We start from the raw sequence: 27,816 nt of genomic DNA on the forward strand, positions 1-27,816 counted from the left end.
GACCTAAAACCAAACCTGAACCACAGCCTGAACTTGATTTGTCTTTGGCTCAGATTTAATGTATGTGACATGGACAAATAACAGGCCAAGAAAATAATTTCAGCTGGACTGTTTTAAATTGATCCGAGGTCCTGAAGTTGGAATTAGAAACTTGAGGCCAAAAGGCTCATCAAACTATTGTAAAGCTCAAGACTGCATTTTAGGCCCAGAGTATCAGTTGCAGGAAGAATAGGGGAGCATTTTTCATCTTGCTGCATTACAATGGCTTGTTAATGTTTTTGTTTGTGGTAGAATATGTTTGATACTACCTCTATGTGATCTGATCTAAGGCTGGCATTCTGGATTTTTCCCTGGATCTCCTAACACCATAACATCTGAGGCAAAGAGTCTGTTGGAGGATAAAATAGGATCTGGCTAGTTGTCCTTGCTGACATCACTGATGAAATAATGCCCCTGCATTCTGTCTTCTGTGACATAATGACCCAAGGTGAGCTTCAGTGAGGGATCTTAGTCTAGAGGTTTAACTGCATGTGCTGGGAGGTTTAAAACATACCATACCTCCATCAAGTGCCTCTGGAGGCAGTGATATAATGGTAGACAGTATTAGATGCAAGTTGGAGTGGGGTGAAAAAGGTGAAGATCATCTATGAGGTAAGTGGCTATTCTGTTGTATAATCCTAGCTCTATATTGTGTAATTCCCTAAGATGACTGAGCAAATAAATTTATTTTAAGAATTTCCACCAGTTTAGTTTGGTAAATTCAGAATAGAAGAACAGCACAATCCCCAAATGGCACCATGCAGTCTTCAGTGTCCAAACTGGGTATACAGAGACTCACTGCTAATGATAGCCAATTCTTGGCTGGCTGTTTAGTGGAAGATCAGACTAGATTATGGTAATGGTCCCTCAAGGCCTTAAACATTTATAAAGAAATGAGTAGAGTTTGCCAGGAACTCAAGTGATTTCTTAATGTTACATTAAATAACTTTAAAACTATGGCATAACCGTAACATATTTGCTGTTAGCTTAATGCTTTGGCATTACGAATCTGATGGAAAAAAGGTATCTCAAAAATGCTCCTTCTTCAGAAGAAAGGACTTATCAAGTACATGGAGTTTTTACACCTAGGATTTTCTCTTTCCATATGTATTTTGGCTTTCTTTGTTGTTCATGAATTCTAATATTTTTGAAATAAAACACTGAGAATCTACCTAAGAAAAAATATAATTTTCCTTACACCTCATTTTTTGATGTATTTGAGTTGAAAGGATTTATGTTGAAGAAAATGTGGGCCTTTCAGTGTGCTATAAATCCTGGATATCTATACATTCTCAAAGCAGACTGGACTTTCTGGCTCACCCTATAGCATTAGGAACCTTGGTTTCCCAGAAAGAAAAAAAAACCAAAAACAGCAAAGCAACAATTGGATTTAATTAGGCATGGTCAGTTCCTCACATAAGTTATGCTGATTTATATGAATTCCTAGACTGTAGGGGCTACATTAATAATTAACCACAAATTAAAAATAATCTCCAGTGCAATTGAGAAAATATCTACCCATTTGTTACTTTATGATTCCATTTCAATTAAAGGGTTCAGTGCTCATTTGCAATCAACCAGGTTTTGTGTGCTACTCCTGCTGACATCACTGTAAATCTGGGTTGAGATTGTTATGAAGTCAATTTTATTACTCCAGACTTATACAGATAATAGTCAAAAGCAAAAAAGAGTTCAGTGACTGAAGTGTCCCTTCATCTTCAAAGAGCATCAGTTACATCTGTAATGAAATATCTCAGGGCAGCCTAGATTAAGCCTTATTTGGCTTCACTGAAGCTCTTCGTGTGAATGAATCTTTTTAGATTCAATCGTGGATGGTTAAAATCCATAAGCATCCTTCCATAGATTTCACTGGAGCAGATCCAGGTTCTATAGAGCCTCTGCTGAGGAGTTTTTCATTATGGCAGTTAAGATTACAAAAAATTATTGGGCTTCTCCAAGCACAGATTAATCAGTTACCTCTTCAGTTTATTTTCTTAGTTGCTTGTAATCAACTCCTGGAACTGTAGATCTAGATTCCTTACTGAGGAGTCCTGTATTTTCAACTTAGATGTACTTTAATTCCTGATACAATATTTTACTTCTAGAAGGTAGGAACTTTGATTTGTATTTTGACATTTGCTTCAGTATAGCAAAGCAGAGCAACACCTTTGATTAGGTACATACAAAAGGTATTACTGTTCCTTTTGTGTGTATTGAACTGAGCTATTAAGCCCTGTAATAAAATATAAGTCTTTATTCAGTCCATTCAGGACTTTGGCACAACTCTTTCCCATTCCTGCATCTTGCTGCCTCCAAGTTACTCCCAGGAATGTTCAGAGTAAATTCTCCTGGAAGAGCCCCCAAGATGAGCAGTCTGATCTGTTTGATTGCACTTCCTCCCAGCTCCTGCAGCTAGAGGAATCTTGTGTTATTTCAGCGTATCCAAAGTCAACCATGTAGGGAGAAGGGAATTTTTCCTTTTATTGAATAGGAATGACCTTGGCTCTCTGCTAGGGAAGCTTGGTGTTTTCCAAATGTTTTGAATAAAGATACATTGTTCTACAGTCCTTTTCCCTGTAGAGTATCCGTGGACAGCATTCATTTATAACCAGAAATGTTATGACAAAATTAAACAAAACCCATCAAATTTTAGACTAAATGTCAAAGAACTATATGACAGCTAAACTCATTAGAGTTTAGTCAGCCTAAAGAAACATCAGAAGCCCTGTAGCATGGGTCACTACAACTATAATATTCCTAAACCCTGGAGAATACTGCGTAAGGAGTAATGTTAGACTTTTGCATCCAGATGATAAAGCAGAAAAGAACAAATATTATCTTTAAATACAACATATTTGCCAAATCTGTTTTTTTATCCCACGTTTTGTACAGTTTGAATAAAGCCTGGTACTTCTTTTATTCCAGAACAACTGCATGGTGGGGAATATCAGACCCTGTGCAGTGTGCCAGTAGTGCAATCCTGGCTCCTGTGCTGGGGTTAGCGTTGGGTGGCTAGATGCAGGACTGTTCTGGTACCTAAAGACCTTGTCTGCTGAAGGAAAGGAATCAGTAGGGACTCACAATGCAGAAGGGTGCTCTTGTATTCATTAGTGCCGAGCTGAGTGACCATCTAGCACTGATGGAGAAGTGTACTTGATTGGATGTCACCTTTCGTTGCAGATGAGTTAACGCTCTTCTCTCACCTTTGTGTAGCACGTATCCTGTGGCTCTTAGGAATGGAAATTGCTGTATATATTGGCATGCAACTTGCAGATATAGGAAGCTGGATCTTCCCTGTTCTGTATTACAGGACATGTTTATAAAGATTGGACATCAGAGGGATCTTCCTGAGAGATGACAGGGTGAGTGCTTGAGAAACAGATGTTACACAGCATCTAATGCACTCATGTCTGTATTCAGCTAAGGGACCCTTTTCATAGCATAGAATAGCCAAGGCTGGAAGGGACTTCTGAAAATTATCTGCACTCAAAGCAGATTATTATATGAAGGCTGTGTCCAGTCAAACCTTGAATATCCCCCCAGGGACAGAGACTCCTGAACCTCCCCTAGAATCCTGCCACAGTGCTTGACTCTACTGAATGTGATTTTTTTTTTCCTGCTATGTAATTGGAATTGCCCTTGTTGCATCTTTTGTACTGTTGCTCATAATATTCATATGATTTTAGATTGCTTATGCCAGTAAGCCACAGAGTCATGCAATTGTGAATGAAGTTCGATAAATAGGGCGGGATCAATACCTAATTCTACAAAGAAATCCTCTTAAGAAGGACAAGAGAAAAAAGCTTGTATTAATAGAGCCTTCCAGTGTACACCTCCAATTTTACATCGCAGAGTTGTCAGTATCTCTGATACAATTTACACTCTATCAAAAATACAAATCTCAGCAAGTACAGAAAGTGAAAGCAGTTTTGGAATAATGTGTGCTAGAGCAATTCCCTCCACAATAGGTCTAAGCTAACCCAAACTGATGCATGTTACACAAATGATTATAAATAGAAGCCAAAATTTTGTCAGACCAATAGTGCAAACTTAACATATTGGCCCCTTGGTGTCATTTGAAGAAAATTAATGCAGAGGGCCAAAGAGACAGAGTCTGCAATATGTAATGCTCCAGAGACATAGATGAGATTTTGTTCCTAGTGCAGCAGAAATAAATGCTCTTGGCAAGTCAGAAGGGAGAAATAAGACATGTGCATAAGTAAGATTAATCAGTAAAGCCAGCGTCTATCTCATGAGTCATATCTGACATCAAAAACACCAAGATTGTCACATGCCAAATTTGTGCTACTACAGGAAAGGAGAAAAAAAAAAACAAAGAATTTCCCATGCAAATTGTGCTGTAAATTTGGAGAACTTGCGAGCACTAGTAAGAATGTGGACAGGGTACAAAGTGAGGACTTTATTCTGTCAGTAGAAAAGTGTGAAATGGTGGCCTGAGAAAAATCAGCAACAATGCTCCCACGGCTCTTAGTGGAGTCAGGTTTGTACTCATGAAGTTACAGTGGAAGGGCTTAATTTCTCAGTCTCTAGTCAGGTAAACTCTCAGAGAACTAAATGGAAAGGTAAAGTGGACAAACAGCCTGAATGTCTGTGCTAGAAATGCTAGATCTGTCAAACCAAATTACACAGTGAGCAGTGATGGCTTACTGTACACTTCTTTGCCTCCCTTTGCAGGGAATCACTGTGCCAGCTGCTTGCCCTTTCCGCAAAGGCAGAGGGGCATGGAGGGAGAGGTGCTGGGTTTTTGTGACATCAGCTCTAGATCACTTGATATAGTTGTAAGTTCATGGTGCATTGGGCACAGCTTTGCTCTGCATCAAAGACAGCTCTCTGCAGAGTCCAGGAGAAGGAACATCAGCAGAACCAGAAGCTGCTGTTTCAGGATGTGAGGGCAGAGATATCTAGCCTTAGTTCTGTAAGGAAATGTGTGTTAGAGGGGGCAGATACACAGACTCATAACCTGTTAGTTGATGGAAGGGCAATACCTTCTCTCTTAATTTGGAGAATCACATTTTGAGCTTCTGCTCAGGACAGGTAACAGAGTGATGCTCCAAATGGTTCCAAATCTTAAAAGCACACTCTAGCTCTTTTCATTTTGTGGTAATGGTTCTAGAATCCTGCTGTAGCAATCAGGAAGATCAACACGATGAAATAGCAATACAAGAGGTGTAATGACAAAGGGGCAATAGAGAGATATTACAAGGGAAAGAAAAAAGGACTGCTCACCCATCTTTGAAAATCCAGGCTTGCAAGAGAAACTCCACAAGAAAGAGATCTCCAGGAAAAAAGCTTTCCCCTGTGGCAGTCAGCCATTAAATGGGGTCTAAGAGGAGATGCAGCCAGGCTTCTGGTCACACAGCTGAATTGCCTTCACCTGTGCTCACAGGGCTGGCTCAGTCCTTTCCTCAGGTGCTCAATGAGTGGTTCAGGCCATGACTCAATATTTACCATACACCTGCCTAGAATCAGGTTCCCCCAGGACTAAAATGAGAGGCCTCCTGTACTGAAAGCACTTATGCCCGTCCAGTCTGAGCTAAACTGAGAGGGGATGCAAAATGCGGACAAGTTAAGGAAAGAACTGGTTGCCAAATATATTGCTAGATAAACAATGTAAAGATGAAGTTAAAGGTGAGGTTGTGTATCCATCACTTAAAGGTTAAAATCATATTGTAATGAATTGTGCACTTGCAGGAAACTTTGAATGCTGATTATATTGGCAAAACAACCTGTCATGTTAAGAACATGCATTCAAAGCTTTTCTGCCTTCAGGTGATGAGGATGAAAACTGTTAAAACAATATAGATATTCAGAAACCAAAATCCTCTAGCCTAGAGCTGCTAGTTGTGAGAAGGTCCCACTCATATGGCTAAGGCACAGATCAGTGCAGTGGATGGACTTATTCCCTCCCTGTGAGGAGGGAATGAATGGATGAGCCTAAGTGCTGATAAAAGTAACTACTTCTGGAGTCCCAGCACAGCACAAGTGCCTTGGGACCAAGTACTTGCCCTGCATTAGCAAGTTCAGTGACTTGTGCCTCCCTGCTTTCTGGTCCAGCTTTGTGTTGTCTCATATTAGAGACATCCTCTGCTCTGCAGCTGTCATAACACTTGCAAACCACCCACTCTTCACAGGAGCAATTACATGTAACCCAACCCCTTGCCGTATGTGCAAGCTGATCTTTCCCACTGCCCTAATTCAGGCTCTAAGATCTCTTTGTTTTTCAGTACTGTCACCTCCCAAGCAATCACAGTGGTCCAGCTTCATTATTTCCCAATCTGTGCACTGGACTCTAAGACCTCAGATCTGCCCGCCTTCTCCCAGGAGAACTCCACTTAAGCAGCTAAACAGGGTGCTTTCTGCCCAAGATCCCCTCATCTGCCTCTTCGGGATTAACGGACAGGCTGATTTATGTTTCCTCTAATTGGATCAAGCTATTTGTCAGCCATAAATTTTTTTTCTTATTTGTCTCCTACTACAGAAATGTGTAGTGGAGTTCAGCTTATAAGCTGGAACTTATTTAAGCACTTGTTTCAGTTTACTGCCTACTTCCTTTCCATGTCTGCACTGCATCTCTTTCTATACATTCTTTGAATGAATACTATACATTCTTAGATCATGAAGATGAGCTGTGAGAAAAGAGGAGCCCACTCCTGGAATCCAGTTAGTTTTGTATTGTTCCACTTTACATTTTTAGATCAGTAAATTTGCTCTGCTGTGCATACCTTTCCTGAGATGAGGCTGTAGCTGTTGCCATTGCCGCTGTTCAGTTGACTTTCTGAGCTGCTGTGTGGTTTGAGCTGAAATGTTTTGCTTCAGATCCAGATTTTTTGTTGCTCTGAAGTTAAATGTTTGTATCCACTCAGAATTTAGCCCCACTTAAAAAAAAAAAAAAAAAAAAAAAAAAAAAAAAAAATCCCTAGTAGATTTTCTTTCTCTAAAAGGTATGTATGAAACATTCAGTTTTGACTGAAACAAAGCATGGATTGGCTTTTAAAATTACTCATGTGTTTTATTTATCCTAGTTTATTCTGTACAACTTCTGCAAAAAGCCTCTGGAAAACTACTGGAGCTGGAAGTGCTCCAAAGAGACATGCATGTGGTATGGAGCATCCCTCTGACTCACTGCCTGGGGAGTTACGAGCCCTGCTGGAGGTGTTCGGCATCTGAACCCGGGCTGTCACATTGGAACACTGAACTCAAGCTGCCTGCGGTGCCTTTGCTGCAGGGCTCTGCACCCCTGTTATGTTTGTACCTCAGCCAGGTCCTTCTGATCTTGTTGGAGCTGGAGGCTGAAGGAGTCCTTTTGTCCTATTTGACTTCTATGGAGCTATTACAGGGAAAGTGATGGTGCTGCTGAGTATGGCACCAGCTTGCCTGGGACAGCCTCCCTGGGTGCAAGACAGTATTAGTTTCATTTTAGTGCCTTCATGGCATATCTTATAAACTCAATTTGAAATTAGGCAAAATGTAGTGAAAGACTAATTCATATTTATTTCCTGCTTTCATGGCTAAAAGTGTTAGCCTGCGTTAATAAAAGTGTTCCGGAGGGTATTGTGTTTCACAGTTAAAAGGAAGATTCATAGGCCAACGCTTGCAATCTAAAATTAGGCATCTAAATAGAGGTAGTCTTAAGACATGAACAGTTTGGAGTAGGAATCCTTAGAAACAGAATTCTGGGATCAAAAATAAACTTTCTGGAAAAGCCATCCTATGGAGCTTTCATAGTGTCACAAAAATACAGATACTGATATGCAACAGCTTGCACTTCCCTGCTCTGTACTGAGACAAGTAGGAAAATGCTGTTGTGTGCATGGTGGAGAAGGACACAGAAGGCTGATAAACTGGCTAAGTGCCATGTGGAGACAGTATCCAGGTGGCAGTTTGTCACTGCTGTATTGGTCTGTGATGCTTGCTAGGATAGGCCCATTGGTGAGTGCTCAGCAGCTGTCTGATGCCAGAAAACAGCAGCTTGGTTTGCCACAAAGCCAATAAACCTTATTTCATCAGCAGAAACTAAAAGTAACATAGAAATAAACCACACCGCCTGAACTGTTCTCCTCTCAGGCCCTTGGGGTCAAATACGTGGAAGCCAAAATCTCTTCCCTGAATGCAAATGAGCTACTCTGTGCAAGCCTATAGCTGTGGTAGTCCTTCTGCCTGAAGGCTACCTGCAGGGCTGCATCACATGGCAGTGCAAAATTGGGGAACTGCATGAGGGAGACCAGGGCTTTAGGTGGCGGAGGTACCTTTGGCTCTGAGTTATGCAAAGGAAAATGGCTTTACAGCAACTTTTCAGGCCAATAGATGGTGCTCTCCACCTGATTTTCTGGCTTGAATTGGAAGTTTGGGAACAGTTTGAAATAAATGCTTTCATGTAGTTGATTGTGGTAATTTTGTTTCTGAACTGGGTTGAACTACCCAATTACAGAACTCCAAACAGGCTTCAGAAGTTATTCAGGGCAGACCTGGCCTGATAAATTAGGCAGACCTTTTTCCAATTGCAATTAAGATTTTATTCAAATGGTGGTTAAGCAGAAAACACCATCCCCCACATACATGCTGGCAGCCTGACAATGTGTAATGCTTAAACGATAACCCAATGGCATTACACTACCAAACAGGAACAAAGCACATTCTTAAATGTAGTGCCAAATAAGAACAAAGCATGCTCTTAAACTTGCTGAAGGCTTTAGATTATCAGATTGTGACTAACTCACACAACAGGTGGTAGGTAAATCAAAACAGAAATAGTCCCTTCCTTGCACTTTGGACCTTGTATCTGAGATAGAGGTTCCCCCTCCTTATGGGAGCCGTGGCTGAGGTGGGTCAGCTGGATGCAGACCTGCTAGATCAGCAAGCTGATCTGGTCTGTTCCACAGCCACCCAGCTGTCTGGCTTAATGATGGATACAAGGAGTACTTTGCTACGTATGTGCCTTTTTTTCTTTTTTTTTAATTTTTTAAAATTTTGATTCAGCAGTCTGAGATTACACTGGCTGCTATGCAACTGTTCCCCACTTTGACAGATTTTATGAAGTGCTCTCTGAAAGTATTTTGGTTAACATCTTCTTGGTGGGAGCTATTGTGCATCTCCTGTCCCTGTGCCCACTTGTGTCATCCTATCCTCCTTGTACTACTAACACAGATGTTTACTGGGTCCATCAGCATCAACATTCAGTTCACCAGACTATGCGAAAATTATCTGAGAGAGGGCCAGCAAGACCCTTTAACTTCTTTAGCAACAGTGAGCCTGGAGCTCAGTTCAGCTGCTCAGGGAACTGCAGCTGGAGCCTCCAGGAAACTTATTGTGCTCATCCTGAATTTGACAGCAGAATTCCACCTGTCTGAGTGTCACAGCAGCAATCTCTGGTCTCCACTTGTACATGTGGCTATGTAATACAGCACAGGCACAAGTTTTGTTGCCTCCTCAGAGTTAAACATAGCAATATGTGCTTCAAATAGCTACCTGTTGTCTGCGTACTTCACCCTTAGGAAGACAGTACTATAAAGGACTCACAGCTGCTTACAGGAAGGCAGTATATCATAGAGAGGGATGTGCTGCATCAGAGACAATGCTCCGCAAATGCTACAGCTGAGAATAACTTCCCAGCTGCCTCTTGATTTACTTACGATCAAGGGTATGTGAGCTGCAACTTCCTTCCTTTACTTTTCCTTGTCAGAAGGACCTGTTTAATGCAAAGCTAGGAAGTATGGCAGGAGGTTTTCTTGTGCTGTCTCAGTGGTTTACGTGGACAGTGCTGGCTTGAGTCACTCTAATGGAGGTGAAGAACACATCCTCCCACACTAGCTCAAGAGAAAGTATCCATGTTAAAGCTAGCAGGAGTTTCTTGTTAACTTCACTTCCCCCCCCCCCAAAGTATTATCACAACAATCTAATGCATTTTTATGGGTATGAAATCTTCCTCTGATTACCAAACTGGAAGTAACACGAGAGCAATTTGTTCCAGTTAATAACCAGGAGGCTTAGCTTGAAATCTATTGGAATGAAAGCAAGTGTAAACCAGATGTGGAGAGAAAAGAATTGCAACTTATTTAGGAAGTGTCTGAAGTTTCATGTGGAGGCTTTTCTTCAAAACAAGTAATAACGCATTGAGAGTGTGCATCAAATCCATGATGCTTTGTCCTTCCACTGTGAAAGCTGCTGAGAACAGGGAGCAGCATTGCTTTGATCAACAAGTGTGGGAGCAAATAAAGATGGCTGGATTGCACCATTATTTCTCTGGAATAGGCTTCTCTAGAGAGTGTTATGAGGTTGCCCCCTTTTTTTTTTTTCTCAATGGATGATAACAAAAATTCTTATCAAGGCTATCTTGAGCTGTGTAAGGTTTTGTTTCTTGTTCTTATAGTCTATGTCAACTGAAAAGCTCAGAAGAACACAGATGAATAGTCTAGTTTCCATCTGCTTGTAGATGTAATTGATCACACTGAAATAAAACTGATTCTCTTCTCTATTTCTCTTCTCCCATTTCTCCAGGATGTTGGTTTACCTGCCCAAAAGGTTCACTTACTCCCAGTTCCCTAGTGATATCCTAGAGGTAATTGGAATTATTCAAAGATCGAGAATACAAGATAATTGAGCAGAAGAGAAGGAATTCTCTTCAGTGTTATGCCTTGTTCCTGTTGTGATTTCCATGGTAGGAAACATCAGTCATCTGTCCTGAAAGAATCTGAAGTATGGAGCCTTGGTTATGGCAAACTTTGCTCTTAGCACAGTAGACACATTAATGCTTCTGTTAACTGTAACTACAGATTGGTCTGAGACAGAAAGTTGGTCAGTATGTAGATTCACCAGAGTCATCTGTTCAGAGGCAGATGTTAGCAACAGCGTGTAAGTCCAGAAGCTAGATGGTGTTAACAGCTGTCCTGGGGTTGCATCTAACAACAGCATTTTTCTAAGTATTGGATCAGTGCCAGCAAGGGAACCCCAGCCCTGGTTGTCTTAACAGCACATACAACAAGTGCTTAGCTCTGTGTATTTTTGCTGTTACCTTGCACGTTTGCTGGTGCTGCTGTTCTTTGTCAGAGTTTTATGCATCCCAGAGCACCCCATCAGTGTCTGGGCACTGGAGGCTCTGTGTCCACTTTGCAATGTTTATTTCTCTGAAGCTGAGTGGGTGGTAGCTGAAAGAAAAAAGCTTCACTAAAATGAGGGGGGTTTTATTTTTCTCTGGCATATTTCTTTCTCATACATTATTCAAAAGGATGTAAAAGCTTCTATCACTGAAAACTGGCTGTGGGACATGTCCTTCTTTCCATAAAGTTCAGTTTTGACAGAACTTCACATGATAGTGTACACAGTCAGGCCGAGGAACCAACACAACCCTACCTTGATTGCAGCTCTGTAAAAAGCAAGGGTGTGAGACAATCTCTTTAAGGCTGATGTTGTATTTTCTGCCACCTACTCTTTGCTGAGGATAGGGTTGTAGCTACTTGACCTGCTAGCCCAACCACAAATTGCCCTGGTGAGTTCTACCCAGTGTAGTGTGTCCTTGATCTCCGTGGCTCAGATCCTGTATCAACACACAAGATGAATTTATTGCTATCTACAAATACATGCAGATTTTTGGGTGGGAATGGGCAGAATTACTTGGCTGCTATACTTTATCTGCCAGTTACTTGGATGAATTATAGCTTTTAGCAGATCTGCAAAAACAATGGTTAAGCAAAGCTTGCTTTCTTCCAGATCATTAAGCCATTTAGCATTGCACTGCTCTCTGGATCATACCAGATATGTAATAGTCTGACTATCTACGTTTGTGGAGAACTAAACCTTTACTGAAACACAAAGCAATGATTAGAGGTGTGGGTTGCACTTATTTAACAGAAGAAACATAAATCTGAACAGAAAAAATTTGAGAGTGCTGTGAGAAAGTGTTAAATTAAAGCCACCTTCTACTGTACACTTGGGCATATGAGTAAAGCAATTGCTAAAGAAATAGGTATCAAGAAGGAAGAATTCACTGTTCCTCAGATATTTAGAAACGCCAGACATTTCAGGAGGGTCCATGAGTAGAAGCATGATCCTTACTTTCATGTAATGGCCATTCCCTGGCTCCCTGTGCAGCGGTGTGAATGCAGATAGGTAGGATAGGAACGAAATGAATCACAGCATTTACAGTCTGCTTGGTGGAGGAAGCTTTTTCTGCAAAACATGCATCGTGTTGTGGAATGGTTTCAGTTCAGAAAGCTCAGTGGATCATGGATTCTGTAGTGGTCCTTGAAGGCTGGTTTTCTGAAATTATATTTTTCCTTCTTCATCTACTCTACTGTTTCATCTCATCTCCTGTTTCCGAAATTGGAGGAGAGGTCACCTGTGACCCAACATTATTATCATTTGGAAGATTTGAAACTATTTAATGTCTGGTGTTTGAACTGGAATGGAAAGGTATTGGATCCAGTTAACACACCTGGCGCAGATTGAATCTGCTTAAGCATAGGTGGAGTTATGACATTAGAGCTGCAGCTTCTCTATCAAAGATGTCAGATGGGAACAGAGCTCTGCACCTCTCTCTGCATGGTATCTGTGGCCCCCTGCAACAGGGCTGTTTCTCTTCACTTATGTGATCTCCATGATCACACAGCAAAGCAAAGAAGCAAGGCAGGCCTTCAGCAGGCTACTGGCAGTGTGGCTGCTTTTCTTTCCATCATTAGAACAGATATCCTGCTTGATTTAAATTTACAGTGTAATGAGCTGCATGCAACATTTGTAAAAGCAACAACAACAACAACAACAACAACATGGTTTTGAGTGAGAGAGCAAGAGAGTTTAGCCCTAGGTCTGCTAAGCCAGGAGTTATCTCTGATACCACTTGTAATGCCTGCAGCTCCCTAGGCACTGGGCAACCACTCAAGACTTAATAGCGATTGCAGAGATCAGAAGCTGTTGGGAAAGCTCTGCGGCTGTCCTGGCAGTGGAGTGAGACCCAGCCATGCACGCGCTCACGCACACATGCTGGCCAGTATGCTACAGTATTTCCCAAAGGGCTGTGCAAAAAATAACTCTAAAAAGGAAATGGTGTTGTTGAGGATATTTTCAGAATGCAAAATAAACTCTCGTCCAAGAAAAGGTATTACTCTGGGAGGAAGCCAGAAACCGAGCACACCCATGACCTGCAATGACCGCACCTCCTCTCTTCTGATCCTGGCTTGCTTCTAGCCTTGCCAGAAAGTGCAGCACTGAGTAAAGGAAAGGCCAGCAACTTCTGCTCTTACTCATCTCTGCAGTGAAAAGATTTGTCTGTCAGGGTGCTGTTCTTGAACAGTATCTTGCCTTGGAAAACCCAGCAAAAAAAATCCTACCCTGCACTTACAGGCCTCCATGTGAAGATTAGGGGAGGGAATGCTGCAGAAAAATATACTTGCTGAACAAGAGCAAAACATGTAAGCTTATTCTCCAAGTACAAATTCATTTTTTAAAATATCATATATTTCTATATGCTTTTCCCAGACATTTCCTCAAAACCTTTCTGTTGCAGTTTTTTGATTTCTTTTTTCTGTTCTACACGTGGTGGTTATGCAGAACAAGAAATAGTCTTTTCTTATAACAATCTTTTATTGAATCTTAGCTACTTGGAAGCAGAAGGGTGCTCTGTATTTGTTTCCAGCCACTGTCATTCGGTAACCATGTCACTTCAGTGATTTCCTTTGAGATTACTGGATTTCTACTCAGATCAAATTGGTGAGGAAAAAAATCTCCCTTCTCTACTGATGCAGTATCAGAACAGCTTGAGAGACCCAATTCTCCTGTCTATCTACTCTTGTCTATCTACTCTTCAAAAGCAATGCTTAAGTCCCCAAATAGAGGAGCTCAAAGCCCTAACCATCATGAGTCTTACTGCTACATCTACGGAATCATAGAATCATTAAGGTTAAAAAGACCACTAAGATCATGCTGTCCAACCATCAATCCATGTCTGGTACTGCTCTAAAATGTCTCTCAGTGCATCCTTTTCTTTAAACACCTCCAGGGATGGTGACTCCCCTAGCCATGGGTAGCCCATTCCAATGCACTACCACTCTTTCAGGGAAGAAGTTTTTCCAGTATGTATTAGCATGTCATCCAAAACCACATATAGTGAATCAGAAATCAAATTCTGTTTGTGTTCAACACTTGAATTTCTTGCAGACACTCTGAGGCCATAAGTAGCATTTTGTGACAGCAGGGGTCTCCCAAGTATGATGCTGTATATTCTGCCTGGGTTGCTCCTTTACTACTCTTCCAGGTGGCTTTCATTGGAGAACAGCCAGCTTGAATGAAGATTATTAATTCCTGGCCTTTATTGGTGCATGCTTGTGGAATGCATGTTCAAATGTGTGATGTGAAAGTCTTTTCATAGCTGTTCAACTCCCTGTTCTGTGTGTCTTAGTTCTCATTTTGCTTACAGTATCATTGTCAGGTTGGTTGAAAAGATGAATAGAAACTGTACATATGTAACTGGAGAGAGAATGTTGTTGGTGCTCTCTACAGAACAATTCCACTATAAAACACTAAGGAGTCTTAGCTTGTCCTTTCATTTTTCTCCTGCAAACCCTTCATTTCCTGGATTGAATGCTAGATAGAAGATTTTCTTTAGGGAAGCAGCAGTTCTCAGCTGACCCTTGTGGAAGACCGTGCAGGAGTCTGCTTGCCCTTGTTAGAGTGTTGCTGAACCTGGCACTCAATCATCGGAGGATTTTATTTATTTTTTATTCTGGGAGAGATGGAGGTGGCTTTTCAGAAAACTCTGCACTGAACTTCATGTCAGCTATGTTGGCCTTAGAAAATCCATACAGGAAGTATCAGCAGGACTGGGCTGTATCTAGTGGCCAGAAAAGGGTGGTGGTAATAGTTACAGCAAAAATTCATAGAACCACCAAGGTTGGAAAAGACCTCTAAAGATCATCCAGTCCAACTGTCCACCTATTACCAATATTACCCATTAAACTATATTTCTCAGTACAACACCTAAACATTTCTTGAACACCTCCAGTGATGGTGATTCCACCACCTCCCTGGGCAGCCCATTCCAATGCTTGACTACGCTTTGACTACGCTTTCTGAGAAGTATTTCCTAACATCCAATCTGAAACTCCCGTGCACAGCTTGAGGCCATGTGCTCTAGTCCTATTGATAGTTACATGGAAGAAGAGGCCAACAATCACCTCACCACAACCTTCCTCCAGGTAGTTGTAGAGAGTGATAAGGTTCACCCCAAGCCTCCTCTTTCCCAGGGGAAACAAGCCCTGCTCCTTCAGCCACTCCTCACAAAGCTTGTAATTAAATAAATATTTTTCATAGAACATCTTTAAAATAATAATTTCAAATTTTGCAGTTTTGCCTCTTTAACAGCACAGGTGGGTCAAGCAAAGGGTTTTTCTTATCTGTGGTCTAGGGAATGAATGACATTTCAGAGCCTTGACAAACAGCACACATCCAATTTCCCACTTTATTTGAACTAATTAGCTGTCATTGGAGGAGTGTCCTCAAGATGATATATTCATTTCACTGAGCACAAAGAGCTGCCCTTGTTTCACATCTGTGCCTGATTACATCTCTTGAACTTTAAAGCAGCCATCTTACAGGTTCATTTTCTGTAGGAACTCAGGAAATTACTCAGGAAAGCCACTGACACTACTACCACTTACTGCCAGATCTCTTTCACTCCTCATGTGAAGAAGCCTATTACAGGGAAATGTTGGCATATAGCATGGTCTATGGCAGCCCAGCAATTAGTGTGGAATTTATAAAGAATGATTGCAGTAGTCTCTAAATTCTACCAGTTGATGTGTGCTCCAATAGCCTATGAAGCCATTCCCAAAGACTATGGCCCTCCCACCCACCAGTAAGTATAGGAGATTCTACAAATTACATTGAGATGACAAATGGAATTGATTAGGTGTTAGGGAGATAATATATTAAGAGGAATGTAAAATGATACTTACATGCAAGTGGTTACTACAGTGAGGGACTTGATGGTTGTAATGTTGCCTCAAACATTGGCATTATTTCCTGCTGCACAGAGCGGCTTTCAAAGAGCTGAAAGAAATGACTTGTCTCACTTTTTGTTGCATTTTAATCTAAAAGAAGAGACTTGACTTGGAACAACTGAAACTCATTCCTCTTTTGGAGGTTTTCCTGATAAAAATGAATTGAAGGACATAAGGTGTTTTCTTTACTGTCTTGCCAATAACTATATAGTAATTATTTCCAAAAGGCATGCAGCCCACCAGTGTTGACTTGAATGAAACGTGCGCCTTCGATATGATGTTGGTTGATTTTTCACTTTAATTCTCAGCATACTGCTTTGGGCTATTATCTCACTAGATCTCAATTCTAGGCAAGAGTTAATCCTGCCAAAACTTGGATAGGAAGCAGCCAATAGCAGGTGTTTCAGGAAATGGAGTTGGTTTATTGAGTTATTTTATACATTAAATTTATGTCCCAGCAAACCACTACAGTCTCTGTGCTACTGAAGTTGCTTTGGTAGATCTATAAACACCTAACTCCTACTTTTCTGGTAAAAGAAAACCACACTTTTTAAAGCATAGCCTTGTTTGCTTGGATGCCATAGCAAAGCAAGATTTTATAATTTTTCTCAGGAGTTTTCTTCCTGATTTCTGCCCTTTGTAGGTAGTAGAGTGCTCCATGATTCAGGAGACTAGGATTCTTTCAGTATATCACCAAACCAGGTCAATGCAATATCTGGAATAAAATTAACAAACATTTAAATGCTACCATTTTCTAGAAAGTCACACAGAAAATAAAACATTCAGGCTTTTCGTTTCCTGTAGTTCCTTCTTCACCATCACTGCATGGGAAGTCTCTTCTCTCAAACTATTAATACAAAAAACAAGCAGGCTCAGACATTGTTCTCAAAATAGGCCAGGAATTTCTGATATCAATGGAGAATGGTACACTGACAGACGTTTCAAAACCTAAATGAGGAGGATCTGGGGGAGTGCAAATAGAAGCTTCCCAGTTCAACTTTGAATGACTGGTGTTTTTTTGTAAAATGTGTCTGGTAAGGTAAAAGTCAGTGTGCACTTTGCTCCATGTAAATGCAAAGCAAGTGCTGCAGCGCTGGTGTCTAGACCTGCACCTGCTAACCTTCATGTGACTTCAGAGAGTGTACGAGAACATGTCTGAAAAGGAAATTCTGTAACTCAAAAGCATTATGTAGCACTGACTAAAAGAGTGCCTTCAGTTGAGGCTCTTGTCTATGAGTAACAGTGTGCCGGTACTGTTGGTTCATGGAGGTCAATGCTCTGGCAGGCACAGAGCACTCACACACAATGCCTACCTCCATGCTAAAATTGGTGCAGACTTGGCATAGAGAAAGGTGAGTTAGGGCTCTAACCATGAAGAGCAGCAGAAGGAATCTGAGGCTTCCATGTCTAGCTTTCTGAATTCTCAATGGCATGATCAAGAAAGATGGACATAAGTCCCCACTTTTGGGGGACACATCTGCAGAGGAGTGAGGTGACAAATGGCAGGCAAAAGACAGGCTACAAAAATGGCAAAAGAGGAATCTGTTGAATAGCCAGATGATTTGTCTAATCAGAGTGTGTATAGAAAAAGAATGGTGAGCCCAATGTCTAAAAAAGAGTGCCAGAGCAGAACAGTGCTGTCAGCTGACCTGTGCATAGCAGTTAATAAAAACAGTAATTTCTTCTGTTTGGGATGAAATTGTGTGTTTACATCCTCCTCTGACTTCTTTAGTAGTGCTAGAGTAAGGACCAGGAATAGCTGTCCTCCCTTACACGTGTGGAACCCCGTTAGATATGTGCACTGGCCATGTGCATGGTTATGTTCATTTCCTAAGGGAGAGGGAACTCTCACCTTCCTAGCTGAAAGAAGTGAGCCCTATTGTATTATAAAAGAAGGGAAAACTGCCACAAAAGAGAGAGGAATGCATGGATCCTATAACAGTTGCTCAGCTTTTCAAGCTTTCCAGGATCTCCTGGAAGCTGGAGAGTTGTAATCATTTAAACCTGAATACTGGACAAATGCAATGCTGTGTTTGGGTTGTTTCAACAGATTTTTTCCTTTAATTTGAAAATTATTTGTTGGAGGGACAGACTGAATTAAATCAAATTGCCAAAAGACCACAGGGGAGCTCTAAGAGGTCTGAGTACATAAACTTTACCTTCTATTTGTTGGGCTGCTTTGGAGTCTTAATCTTTGTTACTGTTTATTTTTTCATAGCTGTCACTCTGTAATTCTAATTATGGGTTTTGTTAGTGAAGCCATGAAGTGCTTGCTGGCTCAGAGTCCAGTGCTTGGGAACCTTGAGATGACTGGTTGAATTGTGACAAGTGCATATCATCCCAGTCTCCCCAAGCCCCTCTGCAGGATTTGAAACGGCCTTGACAATTATTTGGCCAGCCAAAAGGGAGACGGTACCAAAATTAATAAAATGTGGTCAAACAAAGCAATTTCCTTTGCCTTTCCCTGTTCTACTTCCCTACTTTTTTTCACCTTCTGTCCCCCAGAAGTTAATTTTCAAATTAAAGAACACATGCTACATGATACAGCTTTGGGGCTTTAAGTGAGCTGAAAGTTGAAATCAGAGAGAAGTGGGAACTGAGTGTGACCTCAGCACTTGCCAGGCATGTAACAAGCACATAGACACTGCACAGTCGCCAAGGTGAGCAGAAGAGGAAGCATGACACAGGAGCTGGAGCAGAGGTTGCTAATGCATTAAAATTCACCACCAACATCGTGTATGAGCTGCTGTTCCCCTGCATGCTCTGTGCCCTGCAAAGCATACCAGGGCTGCCCATACACTGCTGCTTTTTCTGAGCTTTTCAAGCTCCATGCAAGAAATATGTGTTTTTGATTCCTTTCAGAGTCTCTCTAGGAAGCAATCATACATTTGTTTTTTTTATTTTTACTTACCCCCTAAGACTTGCTGCTACTTGTGGGGAGGTGAGAGAAGGATGCAGGAGGAATTGGATTAAGAACCAGGAACAGTGGAAAGTTACTGGGAATCTTCTTTGGCTGATGTCTAACAATTATTACTAAGTACCAAACATACAGAAAAGAGAACCAAGACTGTGGAGGGAACTGGCTTCACACATGGGAGTTCAGCAAAATTCCCATGACTGTACTGGAAAGCAGTGACAAATGACAAGGATAGCAGCTGCTAACTCAACTGGTCACTGGATTATAGTTCAATAGTAACTATGTGGTTGATCCCAATTACTACTATGGCTATGCTGTAGGACCTAAGAACCCAGCTTTTACTTTCAGATGTGGTAGAGGCTGGTCTGTTTATGAGCCTTTGTATTCACTTCTGCAGAAGTTAGCTAGTCCTGCAGTCCTACTCTCCTTGCTATCTACACCGCTGAAGTTAGGATATTCCTACCTACATAGCGAGGAGTTGAAACACAATAGAAAGCATAACAAGATGGCAAAACAACAAGTCTCAGGCTACAGCAGTGGAGGATCTGCTAGCTATAAGAAAAAGAAACTACTGCCTTCAGAAGACCTAGAAGGTCCCCAGGTAGGCAGGGATCTCCACATGAGATGCTCTCATCTCCACTGCCAACCCTTAAATGAGGTCTGGAAGAGGTGGATCCTGGCTCCACCTGGTGGCAGGCACCTGATTCCCCTGGGTTGGCCCTGCCTTCCTGCCAGGTGCTCAATCACTGCTTCAACCTGTGACTTATCATTTCCACTACACGAGTACTAGTGCACTAGTATAAGAGGAATTTAATTACCACATGGGGTAACACAAGCTGAGCCAAGAGATGTAAAGGTGAATATCTCAGATAGAGCCATTATCCTACACCTAAAGAAGGATGTCATAATCAACTGATACGATGTCCTCTATAGAGCAGCAGCAAATCATCACCTACTGCTGATACAGGACAGCTAGCAAAAATGTCTTTACCAAGGATGACTAGAGTCCAGCAGCTACTTGAGCATCTGGTGTTAGGTTAAGCTAGATCTTACCTTTACTTCCGCTCTCATGGCTGTACAAAGTAGACTTTTTAATTATTATCTTTCAACATTACCAGAACAGTGTGAGGATTCTCAAAAAATCAAAGCACGGACCAACAGAATTCTGGATATCTACACTAAACTTTTAGATCAGTTAGTTTGCTTACTTTGTATTGAAAATGCATAGCCCTAGGCAATCTGTGTTGAAGAGCAGGCAAGACAAACAACAAATGCTGCCAGTATTGACCCAGCGATTCATTTAGCTTTGCAACCGCTTTGAAAGGAAGCAATCAGAAGAAAGTACCATAAGTTCCTAAAGGCTGCTTGTTTGTTTTTTCACATGCTGCTGAGCTTGGGAGGTGAAAATAACCATCGGTTTTATTTTCTCTTTCTCAGGCACTGGATAATTGTTGATGGCTTTGTATTTTCAGTGATGTTGAAATATATCTTCAAAAGACCAGGAGATACACTACTGTTAAAACAAAAGTTTTGGATGCTTTTTTCAAAATCCTTTTTTTTTTTTTTAAGATTTTTTTTTTTTTTTAACCAGATCACATTGCTGAGCCTGGTTTTAATATATATACATATTTAATATCTGGATTATTCCTGCGTATAATTGTCAGTTTGCACCTCTGGTGACTCACAAGTTGTCTAGTAGGTAATTTTCCAGTCTGAAAATCTACAAAGTGGATTTTTCAAAGTTTTTGTGGCATAGTGACACTTCCTAGGCAATGGTATATAAATGTCGTTTTCAAGTGAGACTGCTGTTATTATTACCAGATGTTCCAATTCCTTAGTTGCCTGAATATAGTGGTTGGTGAGCAGTTTTAGGCTTTCAGGGCAGAAGGTCAGCTTGAAATGGACTTAGAGTTGTAAAGTAAGCAATTTCTGGATTTTGAGCCTTATCAGCTCTCACATTGAGTGTAATGGGAAAGCCTTTAAGCATCTTTTGTCAAGCTTGGAAGATAAAACAAGAATTTCTGAGGTTCATCTTGAAGGAAAAAATGCTGAAGTCTGAGTCAGGTTAGGTCACAAGTTCCGTATGAATAAAGTTACTCTACTGCATTGACATTGGTAGACCTGACATATTTCGCTCTGTTTAGGCTCTGTCATTTTACCATGAAACGGGAGGTGTCAGAAACAGAGCCAGTTCCCTATCTTCTCATTCTTCTCATTTGAAGAAGCAAATTAGCCTGACACGGAGTCAGCAGTGGAACTTTGGGTTTCAGGTTTTAAGAGAAAGCTGCATGAATGATTCTACCCAGACTGATGAGCTGCAGTCAAGTCACACTTCAATATTTATGTATCAAGGGCTATATGTTTAATGGAGAATACTGTTCCTTTCCCATTGCAACTGTCATGCAACTGTCAGTGTTAGCTAGGCTTTCACCTCTACATGTCATTACAAACTGTACATATTGTAGCTTGATATGCTGAAGCATTATAACAAGGTATGTACCCTAAACAGCACTGTAGGAAAAACAGGTTGTGATATGACTGTGCTGAAAAGGCCTTAGCCTTGACCATTCTCCTTGTTCTGACTCCTACCTTAAATGAGCTCTGACTTTGTCCTTCTTAAGACCCTCATTAAATCTGAACCTTTGCTTTAATTTTACATTTTCTTGTTTCACCCCCTTTACAGGATCCTTCATCTTTTCTCATATTGTAGTGGGGCATTCTCTAGGCTATTCTAAAATCTTTTCTTGTAGACTTGTAATAGGACTCTTCTCCATGTGATCCTTCCTTTCTTTTGCTTCTCCCTCTGGAACAAATGTGCTTTTCACCTATAAGTCAGAGCTAGCCAGAATGATCTGGCAGACCAACTTTCTTCTCAATCAAAAGGTTATGACAAACACTTTTTTTTCTACAGAAAACATAAATTTTTCACATACTGAGAAAATTTCATTTAGTTAAGGATCTGACTTCCATCCAGGAAAATAATTTTGACAAATTCTTCATCTAGCCTTCATTTTTCTTCATCAGGGGGTTTTTAGTCAATCCTAACTTTTGTTCATAGGGATTTTATTTTCTCCTCCACAATCTGTACTTCTATAACCTTCTGAGCAAAATAAGATCCCTATAAACATCTGAGTAAAAGATGAACTTTCCAACCTATGGTATTAAGGTGGATTAAAAATAAAGTGAAATAAGTTTGCTGGTGCCCTATTTTTGACAGCTCCAGCCTAGATGCTTCCTTTATGGGTCAGTAAAAGCCTTGCAGTATGTTTGTAGAGTCAGCAAAAATAGCTGGCTTTCCTCATAGGCTGAACCAGTGCAGCCCTGAAGCTCTCTGAAGTCACTGAGATAAAGACCAGGCCCTGAGAGAGCGCACAAAAACACACTAAATATACAGCTCTGGCCCTTGGCTACATCAAAATCTTTTGAAGCAAATGGCAGAGGGAATAAATAGAATCCTGTTCTAGATCCAGACCACACCAAATAGCTCAACATTGTTCTCATCTGCAATTGCTGCCCTAGGTGATAAATTCTGGTGTATCCCCAGCACTTCAGAATATGCAACAGTCATATCCAAAGCCCAGCCAGCAAGGCCAGCTGAGAAATCTTCCAGGCTCAGGAATGAGGAAAGTCTATAGGGCTTTTTCTCCACTATGGAGGACCGTGTCAGCCAAAAGCTTCCCACACTCTTTGCCTGCTGGATGTTAAGGGTTATAAATATATGCAAACATTTTTAGGTCATCTGCTTCCTTCTACTAACGTCTACTGACCACAGGTTTGATCATGGCATGAGATATGCCTGTAACACTTGCAGCAGCATGTGTGCCTGACCAACCTGATCTTGTTTCACCATGTTTCTTATTCTACCTTGTGCTCTTCTCACTTACAGGTTATTGTTGCAGGGAGCAGCTGGGAGTCAGTCAAGTAGAATATGACCCAAACCTGGGAAATGCATATGATCTGTTCCAAGCAGACTTATTTCTGGGAGAAGAGTTGTTGCCTAGTCAGTAAAAAGCAGTTTCCAGGGTACACAAAATGAAAAGAACTTTTCTATGGGAAGATTTCTGATAATTTAATCACTGCAAACTAGAATCCATTGTTGCTAGCCGAAATGGTTACACTTTTCTGCTAACCTGCTGTGAAGACTGAATGGAGCATATAGGTAAATTTAATATATTCTGCCTTAGTGTTGGAATCCGAGTTCAGTGTTGCAGCTTTTAATGGGAGCTCTGTGAGTGCGTGTTCCCTGGTAGCACTGGTTTCCATGACAGCTTCTCTGTCAACTATTTTTCACACATGCTTTATGACTTATTGTGCAGCACGTGTTGTTTAGCTTCATGGTCTGTGCTACAGTTTCAGGAAACCTGTGACTCTTTAACTTGCAGCCAACACTGCCTGGCAAGGAGCAATTGCCTGCCACAAGGAATGAGAGAACAATGAGCAATCCATATAGGAAAGGTGGGGAAAGCACACTGGTATGTTAAAAATTTGGATTTGTCACACAGAATACAGCTGGCAGGACTGACAGGCTCAGGAACATCTGCAAGGCCTTGGACTTGAAGAAATGGATCATTAGTGAGTGGTGGTTCTGTTGCTTCATGAACTCACCAGTGTTAGATTTCCATTCTCTGTCACATTCTCCATCCACACGCCAGATTCTGCCTGGGCTCTCTTATGTACTACCCTGCTTTTTCCCATGCACTCCCTTCTCCCCCTCCCCCCTCTTCCAAAAGCTCCTCACTCATAGAAAGATATTTCTAAAAATACTAAGGGAAAACACTACCAGTTCTGGCACACTCATGTATGCTCATGCTGGGTTAGTTTTGCTAGCTTGGTTGAGTTCTCACCATGCCCAGCTGAAGAAACCCATCTGGGAGGAGAAAGGTGCCTGGCCTTGTTCCTTTCCCCCAGCACTCGGGCAGCATGGAAGGAGCCGTGGCTGCAGCTTCATAGGGGGGATTCTTCTGCAAAGAACCTCCCTCTGCAAAGCCAGGGCAGTGCTGAGTGGGTGCATGCTGCCTCATGTCTGCCTACCTTGAAGATTGCTGCTGGGCAGCTTGGGTTCGAGCAGGGTATAGGCTGCCTTGGCACAGCTGAGAGCATCAGCCAGCTTGGATTTCTGAGAAGGGGTAAGGATGTAACAGAGGACAGAATCATAAAATCACTGAGGTTGAAAAAGACCACTAAGATCTCTAGTCCAATGATCAGCCCAACACCACCATGCCCACTAACCATGTTCCTCAGTGCCACATCTACCCTTTTTCTTGAATGTCTCCAGGGATGATGACTCCTGTACAGAATCTGAGAGAAGATGAAATCTTGTTGAGTGCATGAGTGTCCCAATTTTGCCTGAATTAGAGTGGTCAAAATTGGCCTGGAGGGCTGTTCAGAGAACAATCCTTTGGCCACATCCCTTTGAAAGGAGCTTTCCAAAAAGGCATTGTTTGTGCACAATGAGTGAGTGCTGGCCATGGCTAGATCAGAATAGAATTCCTACCAAATGCCTGCTGCCTCCTCTGGATAATACCCAACAATTAGTGTTACTGCAGGAAATATGTGGGAGATTAACAAAGGTTTTGTTGCTGAGCTGATTGTGTGGCCCAGCCAAAAGGAGCTGCAATTCCCACCCAGTCTGATTCTTTCTGCTTTGGCCTAGCCCTGTTACTTGCTTCCCTTTTCAAAAACGGTTAACACCTTAAAAAATTCGGAACTTGCTAGAGACTGGGAGTCTGCTGGAGATAGCACTTCCCACCTCCCCCAGCCTTTTTCTGTACAGTGTTAGGAGTTGGCAGGGCTTGAGGGTGTCAGGGATGCTAGTCTTTAGGCAGTGAGGGGAACAGAAAGACAGCTGATGGAGAGCAGCACGCTGGCCTGGGATGGGCTAATTTGTCATCTACCAGGTACTGTTAGGTCTTGCAATCCCTGGGAGAGAATTTATTTAGAAGTGAAAAGCTTTCTCGTGCGTGAAGACCAGTGGAGCCTGATGCAGGAAATAGCGTATACCTGAATAACCTCAGATAACTTAGAGAGTAGAGATTGCAGCATGAACCACTAAGCACTCAAGAGCCAGGCATAAACTGTTTCACACCCAAAATCATACCCTTTTCCCTGGCACCGATACAGCCACCATTTTGCGTTCACATCTCCCACCCAGACAGGCAACCCACACACGCCACTGGCCCAACTCCAGAGGAGAGATGCAAAGCCTGTGACAACTGTATGTGGTTAAACGTGAAGTCCTGGGTCTTCCAGTGAGCCTATGCCCCATCCCGGACCTGACTGCAACAGGCACCCTTGTCCTCCTGATGTCACTTCACCACAGCCCTCCTGGTGAGATGCTCATCCCAGGCTTGGCAAGCCTGTGAGTAAAGCAGTACCAGAGCCACTGGAACTTAGGTAACTTCTGCTAAAACCTCTTAACATGTGATTTCAAGAGATGCAGCAGATGTCCTGTCCCTGGAGACATTCAAGGTCAGGATGGGTGGGGTTCTGAGCAACCTCATCTAGCTCTAGGTATCCTTGTCCATTGCAGAGCAGTTGGACTAGATGGCCTTTAGAGATTCCTTCCAACTAACAATTATATGATTCTACGTCTGTGCTTCCTAGCATCTTGTGGTGTGGAGGTTGTGTCTTGGGGAACCTGGTAAGGTGCTGCTCCAAGAGGATTCTAGGTGAGATGAGGGAAAGCACCACTGTTGAAAGAATACAGGATTACCTTAAAGACTGTCCTCACAAGATGCCCACATCTGGGGAGAGGAGAGATAAGGGAAGGGTCAGGTTGGATATCAGGAAAAATATCTTCTCAGAAGGAGTGGTAATACATTGAAACAGTCTGCACAGTGAGGTGGCAGAGTCATCATCCCTGGAGATGTTCAAGAAACGTGTAGGTATGGCACTGAGTGACATGGTAAGTGAGCATGGTGGGGATGAACAGATAGTTGGTCTTAGTGATTTTTTCCAATCTTAATGATTCTATGTCTATGAAATAGCTGTGTGCAAGTGGGCACTGAGGGCCTGTCTGTGGCTTCAGGGCAAAATGACGTAATAAGGAGGAGACTGCAGGGAGAGGGGAATGACTGTGGCTGTATGCTGCACTGGGGCAGGGGCAAGAGTGAGCCTGGGCTGCAGTCTGCAAGAAGCAGCAAGCCACACAGCCCTTTCCTCATGCTACATTTTACTGTGTCTTATCCTTGGGACAGCTGATTCTACAGCCACAAGCTGCACGTGGCAGACTCCAGACAGCTGGTTTGGAGGAGCACTGCTCACTGTCTCTGCAATCAGTTGGGTTAGTCCAGCACTCCCAATCGTGTGTGGCTGCAGCTCCACCCAGACAGAGCTGTTTATTTTTGTAGCTGCTGGGAGATGCTGTGAGAGAGGTGGGCAAAGTTCAGCTGGGATTATTTTTAATACCCTGCGTCTAGAGGGAAATTCAGAGCTCTGTTTGACTGGAGATGCTTTTTCCACCTTTAAGGTCTCTGCTTACATTGTGCAAAGCCCCTGCCATTTTCTGTACGTTCCTGTCCATTTCCACTCTCCCCTTTTGGCTGCCCCTCAAAATGCTCCATTTGTGGCCAAGAAGTTGCAGCAGGAGATTCACTTTGCCTGGTTACCAAGAGGACCTGGCTCCTCTCCCCTCTGCACTCCTGTGAGCTATCTTTATGGCTTGTTCCCTATCTGCCACATGGGGTGAAATCTACCTTCCAGCAGGCCATTCATCATTGAACTTGGTGACAACTGTTGAGGTATCCGATCGTGTCCTCTGGCTGAGATGCTACTTCACACAAAGCCTGGGAAATTAAGCTACATTATTCTGCTTATAGCGAGCTGCAGCTTTGCTCCAGACCCACTGCCAGGCTCCAGGGAGAGTCAGTAAACATGAATTCAATGAAGAGGCCAGGCCAGGGCACAGAGGACCTGCATTTACCTCCTTGCTCTGCCTCCCTTCTGCTGGGCTACTTGGGCTGCCAAGTAGGTAGTAGTTAGAAATTCACAGACAGCCAGATTTTCCCCTTACTGACACCTCTGCCTTTTGAAACAACAGCCCAATATTTTAAGCACAATGTCTGTGTTTGTGTATGCGTGTATTTGTGTGTCACACTACACATCCTTCTTGGTGGATTCAAACCAGATGTTGAGATGACAATTTGATCCCCTTCTGCTCTGGCTAAGCCAAGTGGGTGGAATCTGGGCTGCAGCTCATGGCTGAATGTCCAGCCAAGAATCTCCAGGCCTTTCTCTGACATTAACAGGACCCCCTGGAAGTTTGGGAAATGTTGTAATATGGATGTACAGCTGGAGAAGACAAAGCGCATGAGAGAGAATGGACTCACGCTGGGTAGAATGGCAAGCTTGAGTGTGAAGACAGACTGCCCTGGCCAGACCACTAGATGGAGACTTTCCTATCAGATTTGTGAAAAAATCTTGTATTTAAGAAAATATATTTCCCTGCGGTTTCTCAAGGATCTGACAGTGAAAGCACTGACATTCTCACCAATGGTTTCAAAAGGAGTTAGTGCTGCACAGTGGTGAGGGAAGAGGTTTCTTGGTGTGATAACAGAGTATGAGTGACATTTAAAAGGACTGCCCATCTGAAACCTTCTCCATTTACCAAGTGCCCCTGCTCCCACACAGGGAAGAAGTACAACAGAATGGTTCAGAGCCCCAAAACCCTGCAGTGCAGAGAGGAGGGTGCTCCACCAGCACTGTGAACCCCCAGGAGCCCAGTAGTACACGTGCTCGCAGCCACCCCTCACATAGCTCTGGTGTAGCACACACCTCTGTGGCACAGTGGTGGGGATACCCGATACCCCTGAGGCCCAGAGTAGTTCATTTCCAGCTGCCTCCACCCAGCATCTG

General features: G+C 42.3%; 1 long non-coding RNA gene across 3 annotated transcripts in view; it reads left to right on the forward strand.

Annotated features, from left to right (window-relative positions):
• The first annotated feature begins 481 nt into the window (after positions 1-481).
• Positions 482-27,816, forward strand: part of LOC149917053 (uncharacterized) — a 90,099-nt gene continuing 62,764 nt past the window's right edge. For all 3 annotated transcript variants that reach the window (XR_016468795.1, XR_016468796.1, XR_016468797.1), the window contains exon 1: positions 482-651. This is a non-coding gene — a long non-coding RNA (uncharacterized LOC149917053). The remainder of the gene's footprint in view (positions 652-27,816) is intronic.

Source organism: Phasianus colchicus, chromosome 8 (genome assembly GCF_987193195.1).
Source record: "Phasianus colchicus chromosome 8, bPhaCol1.hap1.1, whole genome shotgun sequence".
Taxonomy (NCBI): domain Eukaryota; kingdom Metazoa; phylum Chordata; class Aves; order Galliformes; family Phasianidae; genus Phasianus; species Phasianus colchicus.